This window comes from Gopherus flavomarginatus, chromosome 13 (assembly GCF_025201925.1).
Source record: "Gopherus flavomarginatus isolate rGopFla2 chromosome 13, rGopFla2.mat.asm, whole genome shotgun sequence".
In the NCBI taxonomy this organism is placed as follows: Eukaryota; Metazoa; Chordata; order Testudines; family Testudinidae; genus Gopherus; species Gopherus flavomarginatus.
The window spans coordinates 825,983-847,242 of NC_066629.1; the positions used below are offsets into that span (position 1 = coordinate 825,983).

The 21,260-nt window shown below is 48.0% G+C and overlaps 1 pseudogene; it reads left to right on the forward strand.

The window, feature by feature from the left end:
• The first annotated feature begins 11,732 nt into the window (after window positions 1–11,732).
• Window positions 11,733–21,260, forward strand: part of LOC127033794 (bone morphogenetic protein receptor type-1B-like) — a 30,928-nt pseudogene continuing 21,400 nt past the window's right edge.

Genomic DNA, 21,260 nt, shown 5'->3' on the forward strand with positions numbered 1-21,260 from the left:
GAGGCCTGATACCTGAAAGGCCATTCCTTGAGTACACCATGGAGGCAGGTCAGAGGCTTAGCTATCCGAGAGCTGTGGTATCACAAAAGCACATTCTGGGGAATTAGGAAATCTAGTGATTCAGGTGTAATGGGAGGGAGAATTAAACTCCCCCAGTGTGTGGAGGCGGCTGGGGAATTAAACACAAAAATTCAGGAGCAACAGCCTTTAATCCTTCTGGACAAGGGGAATGTAAGAAACGAGAACTGGGCCACATAACCTCAGGAGGGACAGGCTTGAAGATCAAGGAGCCTGGAGGGAAGACAGCTTGTGACTGCTGCACATGGGGAGCGGAGGACCAAGAGTCTCTCCAAACTCTCACTCCTATTGACCCTGACCTGATTTTATGATCTTTGACCTAGTCTCAAGTCTTGTGGGCAATTTTATATTCGCTAGAGATAAAATGTCATTACCAGAAAATTGCATATTAGCTTGGAACATGCATGGAAGGGCAAGGAGAGGTGAACATGGTGTGGAAGCAGAGAAAGGACTGACAGGGATTTGCAGGGGATTTTTATGCATGACAGTTTCTGTTAGAGTCAGGCTAGCTGTAACCCTATTAACGCGAGATTTGTAGAAGCGAGGATTGTGTGAGGTGAGTGGGAAAGAACTGTGGGAGAAGTTGTGACCTTGTGTCGATAATGAGGAATGTAGACTGGCGTCTAAATAGAAGTGAGAAAAATAAGATATCAAGATGGCCTATGTATAAACAAAATTCAGCTGCTGCTTATTATTGTATGTAGCAAAAAGTATAAATGCTGCTGGAATTGTTTAGCTGGAGAGAGACCTGCCTAGGACTGGGGAAACCCTGTGTCCTAGCACACTCCCTCCCTCTTTGCAATTGCTTGAGAATAAATAAAGCATCTGGCTTTGCTGCACCCAACCAAAGAGTGAGAACTGAGTTTATCTCCGACAATAGATAAATGGGCTATTAAGAGCACGTCTACACTATAGCCAGGATCGATGCTCTGAGATTGAGCCACTGGTGGTCAATTTTGTGGGTCTAGTTAAGACCCGCCAAATCAACTGCAGATTGACTGCAGATGGCTCTCCAGTCAACCCCTGTACTCTACCCGACTCTACCCCGATGTGCTCCCATCGACCCCCCCCCCCCACAGTGCACACCCGGCAGTAACTCAACCTAAGTTATGTTTCCTCCGGCTACATTATTCACGCAGCTGGAGTTGTGCAGCATAGGTCAGCTGGCCACAGTAAAGTAAAGAGATCCTGAGCTTGCTAAAGGCAAGGACCTTATATTAAGTTGGGGCTTTGTGGGAGTGATTCTGCTGAAGTCTGGGATTTACCTGAACAGGCCTCAGGATAAGGAGAGAATCCCAGGTGAGATATATTGACCCCACATTTTGAAAAACTAACACGTAATCACTAACAGGTGCAATACCCACAGGATTCTGAAAGCGGGGGCGGGCTTTAGCAGTTAGGTTGCTATGCAGTATCTCAGCAGTTGGGCCGCATTCATGTATTAGAATTATTAATAAGTAAGTGATGTAAATCATGAGTATTAATGCTTGATGCTTAATTATGGACTTCCCAAAGGCCACATATGGGTTGGGGCAGCTATTGACATTACTGTAATCAGAGTAAAGGAGCAGATGTAGTATATAGCCATCCTATTACCATAAGGAAATGTATAAAATACCTCTCTTAGTTACCATTTTGTCAGGTCACTGAGACAGTGTCAACTGAAGGAGGCCTTATTCTGATAGGCTCCCTTACCCCTCGATCTCTGTTTCCAATGGTATCCATAACTTATAAGTATGCAGACACAGTGCAAGACTCTCTTTACTATACTATGGTGACCAGTCCACATGACACTGAACTCCATTTTGGTACCTGTATTTTTCCACACACTGGACTGGGAAGTGAGTTTGGAACAAAGGGTTCCTGCCATATGGAAAAGCTCCATAAGGTGGGGTGTGACATCATCTCTTGGCCTCATTCCCCACACAAGAGAACTGGAAACACCTGAGGAACAAAGTTTGAACTGGGGGAAGTGCTGGTCCCAGGGTAAAGGGATTTCTAGCCTGTGCATGGAAACTTGGTGTTTGTATCATCAGTTAGGTTGAGAAATTGCTCATTCAAATTCTATCCATCTAGTTTGTTAGGCTTAGTTTGAGTTTTTGGTTATTTGCTAAGTAATCTGCTTTGATCTGTTTGCTATCAGTTAAAATCACTTAAAATCTGTCTTTCTGTAGTTAATAAACTTGTTTTATGCTTTATCTTAACCTGTGTATTTTGAGTGAAGTGTCCAGAGAAAATCTCAGCTTGGTTAGCACAAGCTGGTTGTGCATTATCTGTCCCATATCGAGGGGAAGGTGAACTGTATTAATGAGCTTACTTTATACAGACCCCTGTGCAGTATAAGATGGTATAATTCTGGATTTATATTACAGCAGGTGTGCAAGGTTGGGGAGCTGGGAAATTGGCTGTTGTCTTCTCTCTGTCCTTGAGTGGCTTAGGTAAAGCACTCAGGTAGCTTAGTTGGGTGTATGGTGCCACCTGCTCTTGTGTTGAGTGAGAACAGAGCCTGGAGAGGCTGGCTGAATCTCCAGCAAAGCAGTGTGAGAAGGGCCAGTCCAGCTTGAGGGTTAGCGGGCACAGCAGTTCCCAGAAGCCCCCCAGACTGCACCCTGGGGTGACAACCCATCACATCCTACATTAACCAAGTCTCAGCAGGTTTGTCACATCCAGTCCCCTCCCTTTCTCCACCCTAGATAGTTCCGGCCTCCCACCAGCTCCAGCAGCTCCTACCCTCCTATGCATTTACTGCTCCTTTCCCTCCAAGCAGAACTCACCACCAGCTCCCTGGTAATCTCTTACCTGAACCAGCTCCATTGAAGCCATTTCCTTCCCCCTGGGAGGATGGGTTGATCTGGAGCGAAATGTGGATGTTATCCTGCAGCCTCCAGGACGAGAAGGGCAATGTGAGAGAATTCAGACAGGGCTTTTGTCCATTCCACAAGCTAAGGGGCAGCCAGGGATAATTAGTGGGTTACGGGAATTAGAAGATGAAAATTCATTAAGAACGATGATATTTGTGATTATTATTAAATCCCCAGACACCCACCAGTCCCCATCCTCCTTCCCATGAGCTATAAATATCTACGGGACTCAGCTACTGATCCTGTCTTGAGTTCCTGCCCCTCCCCACTTTCTACAGCAGCACTTTTAAGAACAGGTCAGGGAAACATGGAAATACTTTGAACCAAACTCCAGAAGCTTCTGAGCATGGACAAGTTAAAATGAAACCAAGATTCCGTCTCTCCAAGGACCTGGCCTCTAGTGCAAAATAACAGACACGCCTCAGACATCCAAAATGGCCACATCATAACTGATAGACTATTACAGGCGAGTCTCATCTTACGTGGATTTAACGAGTGAACTCAGCTTTGCAAAGTTGGCAAAAATAGAGAGAAAAATAACAATTTAAATACTATCCCTTAGTGCAGGCGATTGCGCCCACCATTACACTCAATGTAATTTTGATTATATGCAATTTTCGCTTTACGCGCTGACAGCGGAATGTAACCCCAGCGTAAGATGAGACTCGCCCGTATTTATCTATTGACTTCTGGGAATTATCAATAAAAGAAACAACCCAGTGCAGGTCACACCCTGAAGGAGAGAGCTCATGTGTCTTTACAAATTGGTATAATCTAATCTGGGACTTTATACACTAAAATGCCTTATTGATAGCCCTATGGCGATTGCATGGTGCCACAACAGGGCAGAGTTAAGGTTGGGGGCCTTAGCTGTGAACTTCCATCCCCTGGCATATTGCGATTGCTGTTAAGTGGGTTTGACAATATTCATTTTGTCGATTTCTTTTTTTTTAAATTTCAATAGAAGGTATATTTATTTTAAGTCTTTTTTGCAATGTTTACAGTTTCAGTGTTCAGAGCTGTGGGAAGTTATGGGGGTGGTCAGACAACAATTATTTAATGACAGTAAATGAGATTCCCAACGCCAAATTTTTATAACTGTTCAAACACAAATTGTCAATGTCACATGCAAAATATACAGTGTAAATCTCCTTAAATCAAACTTGACTTTCTCCAGAAGCATTTCTGTATTTTACCAAAATCGGTTTTCATCTGTGTGTGTGTGTGTGTGTGTGTGTGTGTGTGTGTGTGTGTGTGTGTGTGTGTGTGTGTGTGTGTGTGTGTGTACAGTGAAATCAACATTTACTGCAATTTATTAATAAAAAGCCAATCCTTTCAAGCGTACTTTTAAGTAACTAAATACCTGAATTCTTTCATTTCCTGGACTGTACTGCATCCTTTGAGCATAATTCCACCTTCCCTCTGGTGTATTTTACTCTCAGTACTGTAACCCCATCGTGATGTAGCTCCTGTCTGGGAGCTCTGCTGAGGGCAGTGGCATTCTGATCAGAAGGTGACACTGACACATGAGCAGAGACCCATGGGTCAGGGTGGAGGATGAGGTGACATGGAGGCTACAGGGTTGAAAACGGCACTACGGAGTGTGAGGAGCAAACTCACGCTCAGCCTCTCCTCTCTCCCGCCTCTCAGAGTCAGTAACTCTGATAATCGTTCCCTGAAATCTAAATAGCCCCCGTATGTGAGGCAGTGATTAACACAGGTGCCTTAGGGGCTGCAGCTCCAACCCCTGCCTGGACGAGGGAGATGAAGAACTGCAGTAGAAACGGGTTAGGTTGGAAGAGGGCACAGCTGATGTGGGACTGGGAGCTGAGTTGACCAAGAGGCCAGAACTCATGGGGGGTTGGGACAAGAAGTGAACAGGACGGGGTAGAGGCACTTCTGGTTAATATCCCCATTTACCATCCTGCCATGTATTTAATTTAGAAACTTTTCATTCACATTTAAATGCACTGGAGCTAAGCTGTGTTGATGCATTTCTACTTACAGTTTTAATTAGCTGCTTAATCAGATGCTTCTGCAACACAAAGCAGTCAGTAATTGGTGTGCTTTCATGAATTAACGTGACTGTGCTGTGCATCACTTTAAAAACAAGATGGCAGGAGCAAGTGTCAAAATGTCAGGCATTAAGAAATGGAAATTAGGTGTCAGTTCATTTCTCACATGTTTAATTTCATAATTTTAATTTCAGTTTTGAATCAGTATTAATACCATGTTGTTTAAATAGCATCAGAGTCTATTTGTGTAATTGTTTGCAAGATTTCACTGGATATTGTGAACCAGCCATCTTAGCCTTTTCTTTTGAGATTCCTAAATACAACCCAGCGCACCACTCCTGAAAGACTGCAAGCCCTGGGCAGTGACATGGTCCCTAGGGAGCAAACACCTGACAAGCCCTTTCACACTAAAATCGTTTTTGCCTCTCTGACATTGCTTTATGCACCTTGTAAAGGCGCAAAGCCGGGGCTCGACCCTCCCTGAGGAGGAGGGGAGCCACACCGGCCTCGATACACGTCATCTACATCAGCCCCTTTCTTCAGGGCTGAGCGACGCGGCACAATCGCTCGGGGCCCCAGCCTTCTGCTATAGGGCGGGGCAACAAACACCAAGTTATAAAGGCTTCGACCCTCGTGGCTCAGGGTCGAGCAATCAATAGTTCATGCAGCTCGGGCTCTTTGGGGCAGGACCGAGCAGTGGCACAGTTAAAGGGGGCCCAGCCCTTGGTTCGGACAGGGCACCAAACACACAGTTACAACAGGCTCAGAACCTCATGGCTCAGGGTCGAGCAGTCAATAGTTCATGCAGCTCGGGCCCTTTGGGGCAGGACCGAGCAGTGGCACAGTTAAAGGGGGCCCAGCCCTTGGTTCGGGCAGGGCACCAAACACACCATTACAACAGGCTCAAACCCTCATGGCTCAGGGTCGAGCGGTCAATAGTTCAGGCTTGATGGCCTCCTTAGGCCGGGGAGAGGGGGATTCTGCCACCCAGGTATGGGTGGCAGGGGGAACGCAGGCCCACCCACTCCACTGCGTTCCAGCCCGGGGCCCTAGTAGTGGCTATCACCGCTAATGGTCAGTGGGGTTCCTGACCGCAACACACTGACATGGGTTCAGGTATACTTGCAGCCTGACTGGAGTCAGCTGCCCCCAGGCTACTTCCAATCTCCCACTCTGTGTCTACCTGATCTGTGGCGTCAGCCCACAGGAAGTCTAGTAGCATGGGCCCCTCCTGGCCAGGGCTGGGCGGTAGATCCGGCAGTATCTCTGGGAAGTCTGGCCAGGCCTGCTCTGGGGGTTCATCGGGGTAACAGCAGGGACGGGGCGGCTCCGGCAGCTCCTCGTCGTAGCGGGCGCGGGGAAGCTCCTCGTCGTAGCGGGCGCGGGGAAGCTCTGGCCAGTCCCGGCAACGGCCCTGGGCCTCAGCAACTTCCCAGTCACGAGCACCCTCTGGCAGGTCTGCTCCTGACGGCGTCTGGGCTCCAACTGAGCGCTGACGGCAGGCTTTTATACTTCCAGGTTGCCTCCTAACCCTCTGAGGGGCGGGATCACTGCTCTGTGGCCCTGCCCGCTTAGGTGTCTGACTGGGTTCGACCCTCCCTGAGGAGGAGGGGAGCCACACCACCTCGCTACACGCCCCCCCCCCCTCAAGTCTGGCTCCTGCCTGTCGAGGCCAGGCTTTTCCATCTCCTCGAGGCGGGATAGGAAGTCTGTGTTGGCATGGTTCTTGCCAGCCTGATGCTGGATGGTAAATGCATAGGGCTGCAAGGCCAAGTACCAGTGCATGATGCGGGCATTGTTATCCTTCATGCGCATTAGCCACTGGAGGGGGGCATGGTCCATGACGAGTGTGAATGGGGTGCCCAGGAAGAAGAACCGGAGGGCTTTGCAGGCCCATTTCACCGCGAGGGTTTTCTTTTCAACCACGGCATAATTTCGCTCCCGGGGGAATAGTTTTCGGCTCAGGTACAGCACTGGGTGATCTCCTCCTTCCCCTTCCTGAGATAGGACCGCCCCTAGGCTGACCTCTGAGGCATCCGTTTGGAGGATGAACCGTTTGTCGAAATCTGGACTATACAGGACTGGTTCCTAACACAGGCAGCCCTGGAGTGTCCTGAAGGCAACCTCGCACTCCGGGTCCACCGTATCTGTTGGGGGCTATTCTTAGCAGCCCAGTTAGGGGTGCTGCAATGGACACAAACTGCGGGATGAACCGCCTGTAATACCCCACGAGGCCCAGGAATTGTCGTACCCGGTGCTTCCTTGTTGGCGTCGGGCATTCCGCGAGGGCTTGCACATTCCCTACAAGGGGTTTTACTCATCCTCGCCCCACGGTATAGCCGAGGTAGGTGGTCTCCTGCCAGGCTATACAGCATTTCTTGGGGTTAGCCGTCAACCCCGCTTGCCGCAGGGTTCTTAGGACCGCCGCGACCCAGTTTAGATGGTCTTCCCAGCAGTGGCTATAAATCACCACGTAGTCCAGGTATGCAGCGGCATACTCCTGATGCAGCTGTTAAGAGATGATTCATGAGCCGCTGGAAGATCGCGGGGGACCCATGGAGACCAAAGGGCATCCAGGTAAACTGATAGAATCCCAAGGGGGTGGAAAAGGTGGTCTTCTCTTTGGAGGCCTCCTCGAGTGGGATTTGCCAATAGCCCTTGCTAAGGTCTAGAGTCGTAATAAACTGGGTCTCCCCGAGGTGGCCCAGCAGCTAGTCTACGCAGGGCATCGGGTAGGCGTCGAAGCGTGATATAGCATTGACCTTCCGGAAATCTATGCAGAACCGGCGGGTGCCATCTGGTTTGGGCACCAGGACCATCGGACTGCGCCACTCACTCCGGGAAGGCTCGACAACCCCCAGGGCCAACATGGCCTGTACCTCCTCCTTGACCTCCTGGCGCATTCGGTACGGCAACGGCCGGGCGGTTTCTCATATGATCTTCCCTGGTTCGGTCCAGATCGTGTGACAGGCCAGGGTCGTGTAACCCGGTATTGCCGTAAAGGTTTGCCGGAATGCCTACAGGAGACACTTGGCCTGCTTGCGCGGTTCCTCCGTGAATGAGCTGCCCAGCGGGGGTTCGGTTGAATCCCCCGCCTGGGCCACCTTGGGGCCCAGCTCCAGTTCGGGTGGGCACGGGTCAATTAGCAGGCCCTCCCGGTTGCGCCAAGGCTCCAGCAGATTTACATGATATAACTGCGTCTTCTTCCATCGATCTGGTTGGCGAACCTCGTAGGTAACGAGGCCTCACTTTCCGAGTTATTTTGTAGGGCCCCTGCCAGCGGGCCAATAACTTCGATTCACTTGAGGGCAGGAGCAGCAGGACCCGGTCCCCAGGAGCAAACTCTCACACCTGCGCTTCTCGATTATAGCTTCACCCTGTCTCTTCTGGGCTACCCTCAAGTTTTCCCGTGCCAGGGTTCCCGCCTGAGTAAGATATTCCCACAGCTGGAGGATGTACTGGAGGAGGCCATGGGTTGGGGAAGCCAATTGTTCCTACGTCTCCCACATTAAATGTAGGAGACCCCGCGGCCTCCGCCCGTACAATAGTTCGAAGGGGGAGGACTTGGTTGTCGCCTGGGGGACCTCCCGGACAGCCAGCAGCAGAGGCGGTAGGAACTGGTCCCAGTGACGCAGCTCCTCCAGTGGGAATTTCTTCAGCATGTCCTTGAGGGTGCAATTAAACTGCTCCACCAACCCGTCGGTCTGTGGGTGGTAGACAGAGGTGTGGAGCTGTTTCACCCCCAGGAGCTTGCAGACCTGTTTGAGTAGCCGGGACGTAAAATTAGTGCCTTGGTCGGTTAGAATTTCTTTGGGTAACCCCATGCGGACAAAACTTTTACCAATTTGCCCGCAATGGTCCAGGCCGTGATGCTCCGCAGGGGGATAGCCTCCGGGAACCGAGAGGCGTAGTCTACGAGGACCAAGATGTACTGGAAACCAGCCGCACTCCTGGGGAGTGGGCCCACCAGGTCCATGGCGACCCGTTCGAATGGGGTCTCGACCAGCGGCATAGGGACCAAGGGCACCTTGGGTACCCGGGACGGGGCGGCCAACTGACACTCCATGCAGGAATTGTAGTACCGCTTCACGTCTTCGTAGAGCCCCGGCCAGTAGAACCGGTCCGGATTCGGGCAAGGGTCTTCTCGTGCCCTAGATGTCCGGCAGCTGGCACGTCGTGAGCTAATCTCATCATGGCCTGCTAGTGGCAGTGGGGCACGAGCAGTTGTGTCTGCGGCTCCCATGTTTGGGGGTCCCGATCAACTCGATAGAGCCTGTCTCGGCGTAGTTCAAAGTGGGGCCACTGCGTGGCCTGATGAGGATCGATAACCGAGCCGTCGACTGCCGCGAGCTGCTCGTAGGCCCGGCTGAGAGTGGGGTCCGCCCGCTGGTCCCGGCAGAAATCAGTATCAAAGCGGGGTTCGGAGGGGGGCTCCTCCTCCGGACCATCGGCTTCTTGGTCTTCTGCCTCACCCTCCTTGACATCCCCTACAGCCTCCGACGGGGGTTCCTGGGGTTTGGCTTCTAAGGTGGCGTGGACCGGAGGATCTCTTCGAAGGTGGGCCAGTCCCGCCCCAGAATCACGGGGTAGGCTAGTTGGGGGGCCAAGCTGACTACTAACTGTCAGGTGATGCCATTCACAGTTAGCCGGACATGAGTGCTCGGGTAGGGTCGGACGTCCCCGTGGATACACTGTAGGTGAATCGGCCCCAGGCAGTGGTCGGCCGGGGGTCCCAGGGCCTGGCGGATCAACGTTTGACCACAGCCAGAGTCAATTAGGGCCCGCATGGGTTGGTCCTCAACGACCACCGGGACCGTGAGTTTGGGGGGCTGTAGTCGTTGGGCCCGGTCTTCCCCTGCACATACCTACCCAAAGCTACACTCCATTTCGGGGCAGTCCCACTGTAGGTGCCCCGCTTTCCCACATGTGAAGCAGGGTCCGACTTCTGCGCGTCCACTCCGGGGAACGGCGGCTCGGGGACTTTGGGGAGGGCTCCGGTGGCCCCGCGGGAGCCCTGGGGTGGAGGCCAGCGGTACAAGCTGTGGGGCAGAGTCTGGGCACAGGGTCCGGGGTGCCAGCCAGGTGTCCGGTCCGGGTGTCACGGCCCGGACATGGTGGTTGCCTTCCTCTCACCACGGGGATGCTCAGTCCCCGGGGTGGGTGGTCGAAAGGTAGGCCCCGTGGAAGCTTCCATGGCCAGGAAGCCCTCCATTAGCGAGACGGCCGCCACCAGTGTCGCCGGCCGGTGGCAGAGTACCCAGGCCCTCCCCCGGGCAGGCAGAATATGGACAAATTGTTCCAGGACCACCTGCTCGGTTACCTCCTCTGCCGTCCTGGCTTCCGGTTGTAGCCAGCGGCGGCACGCCTCCTTCAACCTCTGGGCTACCAGCCGAGGGCGGGCGCCTGCCAGGTAGGTCTGGCTCCGAAAACGCTGCCTGAAGGTTTTGGGGCTGACGTCCAAGGCGTTCAGGATCACAGCCTTCACCCGATCATAGTCCCTGGCCTCTTCTGCTGCCAGCCCGCGATAGGCGATCTGGGCCGGGCCAGTCAGATACAGGGCCAAGAGCGTGGCCCATTGATCTCGGGCCCATCCTGCAACGAGGGCCACGCGTTCGAAAGTGACCAAGAAGGCCTCAGGGTCATCACCTGGACCCATCCTGGTCAGGCGCAGGGGGGAAGGTGGATGCGAACCCCCGGCGCCTTCTCCCGGAGTCCAGTCAACAGGGCGGGGCACAGGCCCGATAAGTTGCTGCAGCTGGCTCCCCAGTTGCTGCATCAGTCACTGCTGGTGCTTTAGCTGAGCCGCGTGCTGCTGCTGTTGCTGTTGGAGGTGAGTGGTGTCTCGCTGCTGCTGCTGCTCTAGTTGGGCCGCCTGCTCTTGTTCCTGGCTCTCCGCCAGCAGCTGGAATAGCCACTCCATATCCATGTTCCCTGTCTGGGAGGGGGTGTAATCTACCACCCTCCCACCGGCCCCTTCTCACAGGGACGAGGGTTACAGCCCCACGTCAGGTGCCACTTATAAAGGCACACGGCCAGGGCTCGACCCTCCCTGAGGAGGAGGGCAGCCACACCGGCCTCGATAGACGTCATCTACGTCAGCCCCTTTCTTCAGGGCTGAGCGACAGTCTCTATGGAAAAGGATAAATGGACACAAATCAGACATTAGGAATGGCGATATACAAAAACCTGTAGGAGAGCACTTCAACCTCCCTGGCCACACTATAGCAGACCTTAAGGTGGCCATCCTGCAGCAAAAAAACTTCAGGACCAGACTTCAAAGAGAAACTGCTGAGCTTCAGTTCATCTGCAAATTTGACATCATCAGCTGAGGATTGAACAAAGACTGTGAATGGCTTGCCAACTACAGAACCAGTTTCTCCTCTCTTGGTTTTCACACCTCAACTGCTAGAACAGGGCCTCATCCTCACTGATTGAACTGACCTTGTTATCTCTAGCTTGCTTGCTAGCATATATAGACCTGCCCCTGGAAATTTCCACTACATGCATCTGAGGAAGTGGGAATTCACCCATGAAATCTCATGCTCCAAAACGTCTGTTAGTCTATAAGGTGCCACAGGATTCTTTGCTGCTTTTACAGATCCAGACTAACATGGCTACCCCTCGGATATGTGGTAACAGAACTGGTTTGTAACAGGTTTGTCTTTCACATTCTTCTGTCAGGCTTGCAGGCAGACTTGTCTGAGGATCTGACAGAGGCAAAGCACAGGGACTACCCAGAAGAACACGGGCAAACCAGGATCACTCCACTCCTGCAGCAATGGGTTGGCTGGAAGCATCAAACTGGTAGCTTCACATTTCCTTGATCGTGCTACTCTCCATGCACATGAAGGGTAAGGAGAAAAAAGTGTTCCACAATGTAATTCTAACAGGGTGGTAAGCTGAAAGATAAAAGGTAACTGTTCAATTTTATTATGAAAGGAAAAGTTTAGTATGGAGAATCGCAGCTTAAGACTCTCCAAACCACAGTGCAGTCTGGGAAAGTACAGCATTTTAGCTGTCAGTATGGCACTCCTCCTGCCACACACCCCAAAGGATCCTCTTGCGCACCCCACTTTGGAGACCACTGTATGAAACAGTTCAGCATTCTGTGATGCACCTACAATCCTTCAGTACTGGACATGTGGTTTGTTTGAGAGTATTTTTTTTTGGTGCTTTAGGAAATCTTACTCTGGCTTCCTAATAGGACATGATACAGTTAAACCAAATGGCCAGAAGAAACAGCAGTAGTACCTTTGTAGAGTCAATTTGCTCTCAAAGATTGAATGTGTGGTAGGAAGGTAATAATCAGTAGGAGAAAATTAACTTCATGAGTCTGCTCTGTGCACCGAGCCCAAATAAAACTGTGGATCCCAACACCCTGAACTATGGTGAAGTTCAGCTCAAGGTCCCACCTTCCCTGATGACAACTAGCTTGGAATATGGTTCTTAACTGAGTGATTTGGACCAATCTCCAGTTTATATTGGGGAAACTGTTTATGAAGCATAGACGCCATCTTACTTCTTAAAACTCTGTGTAGTAATTGAGTAAATCTTGCTAAGTTAAGCTGAAGCTTCAAAATTCAGTTCTGTATCTTGGTTAAAAGTACCGCGTTAAAACTGCCCAATATGGAACCTGAGTGAGGTTGTGTCTGACATTTTATTTTTCCTCAATTCTTTTTAAAGGTTGGGGATACAAATGCAAACTGTGCTTCCTGTCAAACGGAGTAAGTCAGTACCACTTGCTCTTGAATTCACCCATCTTTTCAGCCAGAGATTTGTTTTGTACCTCAGCACTCACTAACTACTTACAGATTCTTTTCCTTGCTTGGTGTTTCCACACAGTCAGTTCAGAGGATGGTTATAGTAGGAGGTAAAAGAATGAAACTTTTATTGCATGTTAAAAGCAGCATCCTTGTTCAGCATGTGTGTGGTTAGCCCCACAGGAGCTTCAGGCAGTTCAATTCACTCCCTATTTTGACAGCTAACCAGTACACTAATTTATACTGTTAGTTATTCAGTTACATAAAACACTGACTTGCTGGTTTGCCTGGTGACTTGGCAGGGTGGCATTTGCCTCAGAGGAGTTAAAATTCTTGCAAATGGTTGAGCAGCTCATTCGGCAAAATATGGAAATTTCAGCGCATCACTGAAGTCCATGAGACTTTTGGGCGTCGGGTGTCACTTTCTCATCAAATAACTCAGCACACTGTGTTGGTGTTTTCTGGCGGGATGAACTGATGCATCCACCCAACCCTCGCTGGGTACAGCTTAGGTCAGGATAAGTTATGTTGCTAGGGGTGTGAGAAAGCCACCCCCAGTGTGACATAAGTTAAACGAGTTAAGTGCCAGTGTGGACAGTGCTTCTCCTGCCAACATAGCTACCACCACGTGCGTGGCCTGGAGTAATTAAGTCGACGGGAGAGCTCTCTCCCGTCAGCTGAGAATGTCTGCTCTAGCAACGCTACAGAGGCACAGCTGCATTGGTGCAGCTGCGTCCCCATAAGCTCTGTAGTGTAACTGTAGCCTCTGGCACCAAGGGAAGAGGCAGTGAGTGCTGGCGAACAAGGGCTTGGGGCTTGTGGAGAGATTCAGGATGGATTAATCAGAGAGCCAAATATCATAAAAGTCCCGTACATTTGTAATGTCAAGTGTATGTGTATAATCACTTGCCTGCACAGAGGACACAATTTGTGTCAACTACGGTAGCGTGTATTTAAATTCTGCATGCCTGAATTTCGCAGCTGGCTTGGGATTCATTTGAAAATATGTCCTTAAGAGAGGGGAGATGACACAACTCATGTCATGGAACTGAAAAAGAAATGTCTCAAATATAAATCAATTTCAAAAAGGCCTTGTTACTCTGCGGCGCAGTCCGAACTGATACTGAATTTTACTTCTAGCCATGAACAGCTAAAACACAATTAGTTGGAAGGGCAGTGGCACGTGTGTATTATGTCAGCGCAGTGTTTTGTAAGCTTGGCTCATCCGTGCCGTAATTATATTTTAATATGCAGATGTAGACTCTGCTTTTTGGGGAAAAAATCCAGTTGCTATTTTGATTTTTGTACTTAGTATTTTCTCCTGAATCCAAGTGAGATGGTCCTGGATCACTTTTTAATTGGAATAGGGAAGAGGAGCTATGATGATTTATCAGTTGTATGGGAAGGACAGCTCAGTGGTCTGAGCATTGGCCTGCTAAACCCAGGGGGGCCATTTAGGGAGCTAGGGTCTGGGGATGGGTCCTGCTTTGAGCAGGAGGTTGGACTAGATGACCTCTTGAGGTCCCTTCCAACCCTAAACTTCTATGATTCTATACTAATAATATTTTTATTTAGATTTCCTGCCCCATGAGCCAGACGTCTGAAAATATTTGACTGGAACATTTTAAAAGTTCAGTCCTTATCCACAAGGAACAGTGTGATATAGTCAGAAAACATGCTTTGTGAAGGCTTGTTGAATGAGGATTTAGTTTAAAAATCTGTGTTCCAGTGAACCACAAAGAGAACATCTATTAATGTTAATTTGTTGCATATAGGCTGGATTTAAAAATCTGATAAATACATATGTAACCCTTTTTAGAGATGTAGAAGCAGATCATAATGTAAATATAATTTATTTAAAAAAGAAAATAATATTAATCATCGCTACAGGAAAGTAGAGAATACATCAGATGCAGTGAATTCCTTGTGTAAATTGGTTTTAATTTCTGATTTTGCTAAGATTAAAAAAAAAAAGAAGCAGCAGCTCTGTGACTCTGGGGAAGCCAAGTGTATTGTGCACCAAATGCAAATACTTCACAATGAGTTTTTGGTTTGGCTTTCAGGAGTTCTGAGTACTCAGAGCTCTCATGGGGTTGAGTGGGATGAGGGCCCAGGCCATTCATGTATATTCCATGGGTCTTTGACTGTACATTCCGTGGGCTTTTCTTTCTCTTTCACATGCATTACATTGCTGGTTGTATTCAAATGTTTTTCCTGATAGGGATAGTTTGATATTTTCTGCCATGGTCCATGGAGGTGAAATTGGAATGGGAGGGCTATAATCTCCTCAAATCCAAGTTTTCTCTGTAGATCAGTGGTTCTCAGGCATTTCACCATCAGGTCGCACTTTTATCAAAGCTTACGAGTTCAGAACCCTTTTTCATAGTTTGCTGAAGACTGTGTTCATTTGTGTCACTCAATGAATGAGGAGAACACTAAAGCTTGTACAGCCTTTGTAGGTGTTATCTTGACAGGTTTCCTTGAGATGGAAAAGCTAAGCTCTGTGTGCAGAGTTTATCCAGGTGTAGAGAGAGTGACCCAGTCTGAAACCCAAAAGCACCCTATGAGTCCCATGAGGAGACTGGGCCTAATAGGGGGAAACAGCCCTATGGTTCCTGTCCCTCTAGCCTTTTACCCCTTCAGCCTCTGCCATTCCATTCTATCCTGATCACCTTCTTGCCATTAACATGCTGAAGCAGCTGCTTTCATAGAATATCAGGGTTGGAAGGGACTTCAGGAGGACATCTAGTCTAATGCCTCACTCAAAGGGGGACCAATTCCCAAATGGCCCCCTCAAGGATTTAGCTCACAACCCTAGGTTTAGTAGGGCAATGCTCAAACCACTGAGCTACCCCTTTCTGCCACCCCTTTGCTGCTTCTTTCTCCCTTTTTTTCTGCCCAGCAACTCCACACCGGTGGAGAGAGCAGAGAAGGAAAGCTAGTCTCCCTGTCCTGTCCTTAGTTGCATCACAGATACCCAAGTGGTAAGAAATAGTCACTGCAGAGGAAACTATGCTCATTGCCTGCAGACCTGCTGGAGGCATGAGAAAAAGTGTTTGGTTGGATCTGGAGAAACAGACCAGGAATCAAAAATATGAAAATGCAAATGGTTTCTGAAGATTGTAAATAAAGAAGTAAGACAAGAGTGTTTGGTGTGTGTGTGTGTGTGGAGGGGGTTATCCAGATGATGTCTAAGCTCCACGGGTCCCATATGAGGAGAGATTAAAGAGACTCAGAGTTTTCAGCTTGGAAAAGAGGAGACTAAAGGGGGGATATGATAGAGGTCTATAAAATCATGAGTGATGTGGAGAAAGTGGATAAGGATAAGTTATTTACTTATTCCCATAATACAAGAACTAGGGGTCACGAAATGAAATTAATAGGCAGCAGGTTTAAAACAAATAAAAGGAAGTTCTTCATGCAGCACACACTCAATTTGTGGAACTCCTCACCTGAGGAGGTCGTGAAGGCTAGGACCATAACAGCGTTTAAAAGAGAACTGGATAAATTCATGGAGGTTAAGTCCATTAATGGCTATTAGCCAGGATGGGTAAGGAATGATGTCCGTAGCCTCTGTTTGTCAGACGGTGGGGATGGACGGCAGGAGAGAGATCACCTATATAATGTTGTTATAAGAGTTGGCTCTAGATGACACTTGAAAGAGATTACAGGCAGGGGAGGAGGGAGAAAATTAAAAGTAAGAATGATGGTTTTAATGCTGAGCTAATTTTTTTTGTCCTTAAGACTGAAATGCTAACCCTGTGTAAGTTTTTAGTGCTGTGTGAGAGAGAGTATCCCAGTCTGAAACCCAAAAGCACCCTGTGAGTCCCATGAGGAGACTGGGCCTAATAGGGGGGAACGGTTGAGGGGAATAGCCCTATGGTTCCTGTCCCTCTAGCCTTTTACCCCTTCAGCCTCTGCCATCTCATTCTATCCTGATCACATTCTTGCCATTAACATGCTGAGGCAGAGACTTCTTTGAACCCCCTGCCTCCCCCAAAAAAGACAGAGCCCTAAATCACCTCATGCTTGCTTTTTTGAGAAGGGATTAATAACCTCCATAAGGCTTGCAATTGTTCATCCTAAAGTGCATTCCTACTCTGTAGTTACTACATAAAACCTGGCACTTCCTTGCTTAATAGACTACACTATGTATATTTAAAGTAATAGTTCCTTGCTTTTGGTGACAAAAATAAGTTGGTTTTAAGAGTTTGTTTGTTTTTTTAAATTGAAGGTAGTGGGGCTGCACAGGTACAACTGAGGGTTAAGTATGAAGCCACGTTTGCAAAGGTGTAACCAAGTACAGAATTTGTTTTACAGAATCTGGTACTGGTAATGATGCATCAAAAGCGGAGGGAGGGGGACCATTTGATTCTCAGCTAGGGTGACCAGATGTTCTGGTTTTATAGGGACAGTGCTGATTTTTGGGTCTTTTTCTTATATAGGCTCCTATTACCCCCCACCCCCTGTCCCAATTTTTCACATTTGTTGTCTGGTCACCCTATTTTCAGCTCCCTCTTGAGGTTGTGTGGATGGCTGTTAGAAAATTTATACAATTAGAAAATTTGATATGGAAACGTTGAGGCGCAATAAACGTAAAACCCCACAATTACATTTTTAGAGTCACCTTTCAACTTAAAACTGCGCTTTAATTTCCAGCACTAAACAAAGAACTGTCTGAAAGTTTTGAGAGTAAGAAAAAAAAATGAGACTAGTTCAGAGTCTTGCACGTCCCCCTCCCACCTGGAAACTTACATTTCTTCTTTCTTTTGTAGCCAATGGTGAGAGTACGGTACCTGCTCCTACCCAGAAGCCAATGTGGTGTCGCTGTAATCGCCACTGTAGAGCGGACTCGGTCAACAGCACCTGCAGGTTGATGGGACAACTAGTATTTCAGATATTCTGCGGGGGAAGGTTATGCACAATAATCAACCTTTTAAAACTTGAGTGCCTCAAGTTCGGCATCTAAATCGCTTTAGGCACCTTTAGTACAATCAGTATCAAATGAAATGGGTGGTGGGTGCTCTATAAATCAGACCATTTTTATTTAGGTGCCTAAATACAGATTTTTAGGGGCTTAACTTGATGCATTCAAGGTTGAACATTTAGGCCAATACTTGTCTTAATAATTTGCATATGAAACAGAGTTGAACTACAAATAGGTTATCAAAAAGAACAAGCCATAGCTTATGGATGGATGGCACAAATTGCTCTTCCCCTGTGCATAAGGACCAGCGTTAAAGAAATTGTGCTTCTCCTGCAATAGTGTAATGCTTTGCCTCTTTGGAGGGTTAGTGGTGGTTAGCGGGTAAATAATGGCACAATCTAACCCAGGATGTATATGAGGTTAGCCTCTCTTGTAGCAACATGAGGGGAAAATGCTGCTGTCAGATTGGTGTGGTGAATCTCAACTCTGTTCTCTTTTCCCCATATGTGAGGAACTCTGAGTTCTGCTTCTGTAAGGAATGTGGAATACTGAAGATTTTGCTATTTAATGTTAAGTCCCTACAGCTTTTAGGCTTTCATCAGAGTCCAGTGGAGTATTGGGTATGCAGGAACTCTAGAACTGGGACACAGATATATTACTGTGACCGGACATTCCAGCTGGGTATGCAGTTCAATCTGTGGAGGTTACAGGGAGTCTGATATTTTAATACTACTGGACTACTTTTCAAGGCAAAGTGTTATAAAAGAACAGGATGAAAGGAATCTCCAAGATTGTTCAAGATATTGATAGAGATTTGGAGGGTTTTAAAAAAAAACAAACCAGTTGCTTCTCAGTTCAACGCTATCCTGCACAGCCTGCAATTTCAAGACTTGTCAGATTTAAAAGTGCCAAAGCTTTGATAAAAGCCTTGGATAGTATTTTTCTGTCTCACTTTCCACTCCTCTTCCAAGTCCTAGCGCTCTGTCTAGGAGCAGCAGTTAACCGCTATTGCGTGGTCTTTTGTTTTTAAGGTTTAAAACTCCACACATGACTATGAGTTTGCAGCTTCTCTGCTGTGGGAATCAGTCATTTCCTGGTCATGTCTAAGGAGAGCCACTGTTTTTACATATACCAGCTTTCACAGCAGAGCACTTGTGAAGCAGTAACTAAAAAGTTGCAGCTGATTAGAAAATAAGAAAACACAAAGGTATCCGCTTCGGAAACATTCAGTTAGCTGGTGGAAGCATCCCCAGGAGCTAGAAGCAGAACCTGCCACCAAGCTAACACCTCATTAGCAGTGTAATGTGGAGTTTCTGAGGGTTTGTCTATACTTAAAGCACTACAGTGGCAGCAGATGTGCCACTGTCGCATCTCAGAGTAGGCACTACCTAGGTCCTCCTGTCACTATAGGTAACCAACTTCCCTGAGAGACAGCAGCTAGATCAACAGGAGATTTCTTCCATCGACCTAGTGCTATCTATGCGGGGACTTGGGTCGGCTTAACAACACAGCTCAGAGGTGTGAATTTATTACACTCCTGAGCAACATAGTTAAACTGGTGTAATTTTCTAGTGTAGACCAGCCTACGGCGATAGCTACATTTAAAGTGCTGCAGTTGCAGTGCTGCAGTCTAGACTCTCACTACAGCAATAGGAAGTGAGGTTCTCCTGGCCCTGTAGTTAATCTACCTCATCTCCGAGAGGTGATTGCTAAGTCGATGGACGAATCGTTCCTTCTGGTGACCTAGTACTGTCTCCACCAGGGGTTAGGTCATCAGAACTACGTCTCTCAGGATGTGATATTTTCACACCTCGGAGAGACACAGCTGTGCCGATGAACGTTTTCAGTGTAGCCAGGAGCACAAGTCCCACAGAGAAACATCAGGATTTATTCAGAGTCCTTCGATGTCATACTTTTAAAACATCCCTTTAGTTTTACATCATAACCTCTAGCTGTTTTCAGCTATGTGTACTTAAAGCTAACCACTTACAAACAGTTAAAAAAAAAGTGAAATACTAGAATACGATGTCATGTCAGCCCGAACGAGAGGGGAAATTAATGTTAAATTTATGTTCTGTTAACCCGAGTCTCCCGTTGTTAAAGACCTGTCGCAAAATCATCCTTATTGGAGTCACACCTCTCTGGAGCTTTATTTCCAGTTTTAATTAAGGTGTCAGATGTTTAGTTTAAACCGGAGTTTACCTCACAAAACCTTATTCTCCCTCCAGCCCAGCACAACCCTTCGACCCCTGAAACGCTTTCATTTTCCCCCACCAGTTGCCCTTTCCTATGTCATCTGAACACAGTACTCTTTGTTCATTTCACACTGAGCAGCGGCATAAAAGAAGAAATTGCTAAGCCAGTAGCTGGAAAATGGAAGTTTGTACCATACTTCTTATACTATATTTCTTTGTAAAGATACCCTATGATTTATCAGCAATAAAGTAAAGATATAATTAAAAGGGGCCTCTTACCAAATATAATATACAAGGACTCTTTTCAAGGATAACGATTTAATATTTGTACACCTCCCATCATTGTAGAATCTATGTCTGAGCTCCAGGTGACCCCGATTTTCCTTATATTTGCAGAGTCCAGTTACTTTTTAATATTTTTTTTCTTTCTAAAATTTTCCGCACATAATTCAGAATTAAGGCAGAGAGATGCAAAGGGACCTCTGTATTGCGAAGGGTGCCCAGCTGCTGAAGGTGGGAAGGAGTGAGTGAGCGATATTAGAGAGACGAGGTGGGTGAGGTAAAATCTCCTACTGGACCAACTGCCATTGGTGAAAGAGAGAGGCTTTCAAGCTGCACAGAGCTTTTCTTCAGCTCTGGATGGAAGGATACCAGGATGAAGGGGATAGCACTGAGAGAGATTGTGAGGTCACCAGTCAGCTGACTGTATTGTAGTCAGTTCTCAAGAGACTTGGCGGAGCCTACCCTGCTAAACTGGAACTCCTTTTACTTTGGGATCCTCACACCATAGAACCTTTAACCATTTTCACCCTTCACTGTAGTCTGAATTGCTGTTTGCACATTGCAGTGCCTTAAAACAAGCAGGAACTTTCATTCTGCTTCTCTATAAACAATGTTTCTCCTTGTAGCGGGGTGGACCTCCGCTCCTGCCCTGAAGGGTTAGAAACAGCCCTGGGAGGGGGCTGTGGCTGGAGAAAGCAGTTTTTAGGCTGGGCTGATTGAGGGAAGTGGCTGCAGCTGGAGCCATTCCCCAAACAGACTCAGCTGGCCATATAAAGGCAGAGAAGCCAGGGGCAGAAGAAACAGTCTTCCTCTGCTTGTAGAGGGAGAAGGGCCTGGTTGCAGGGAGCTAGAGACAAAAATACCTAAGTGGAGCAGGTCTGGGGAAAGGCAGAAAGTCCAAACCCTAATTGCCAGTGATGAGTAGGCTGATACTGCTTGTCGACCACAATGAAAACCCAAGAGTAATGAGGGGCTACGTCAAGTCTCATCTCCCTGTAATTTGGAAGTCGAACAGAAAGGCCTGGATGACATGCAGTATTTTCCATGAGTGGTTTGTAGACCATGCCGTCCCTGAATTTAAGGCTTATTGTCAGAAGGAAAATTTGGCCTTAAAGATTCTCCTTCTGCTGAATAACACAAGC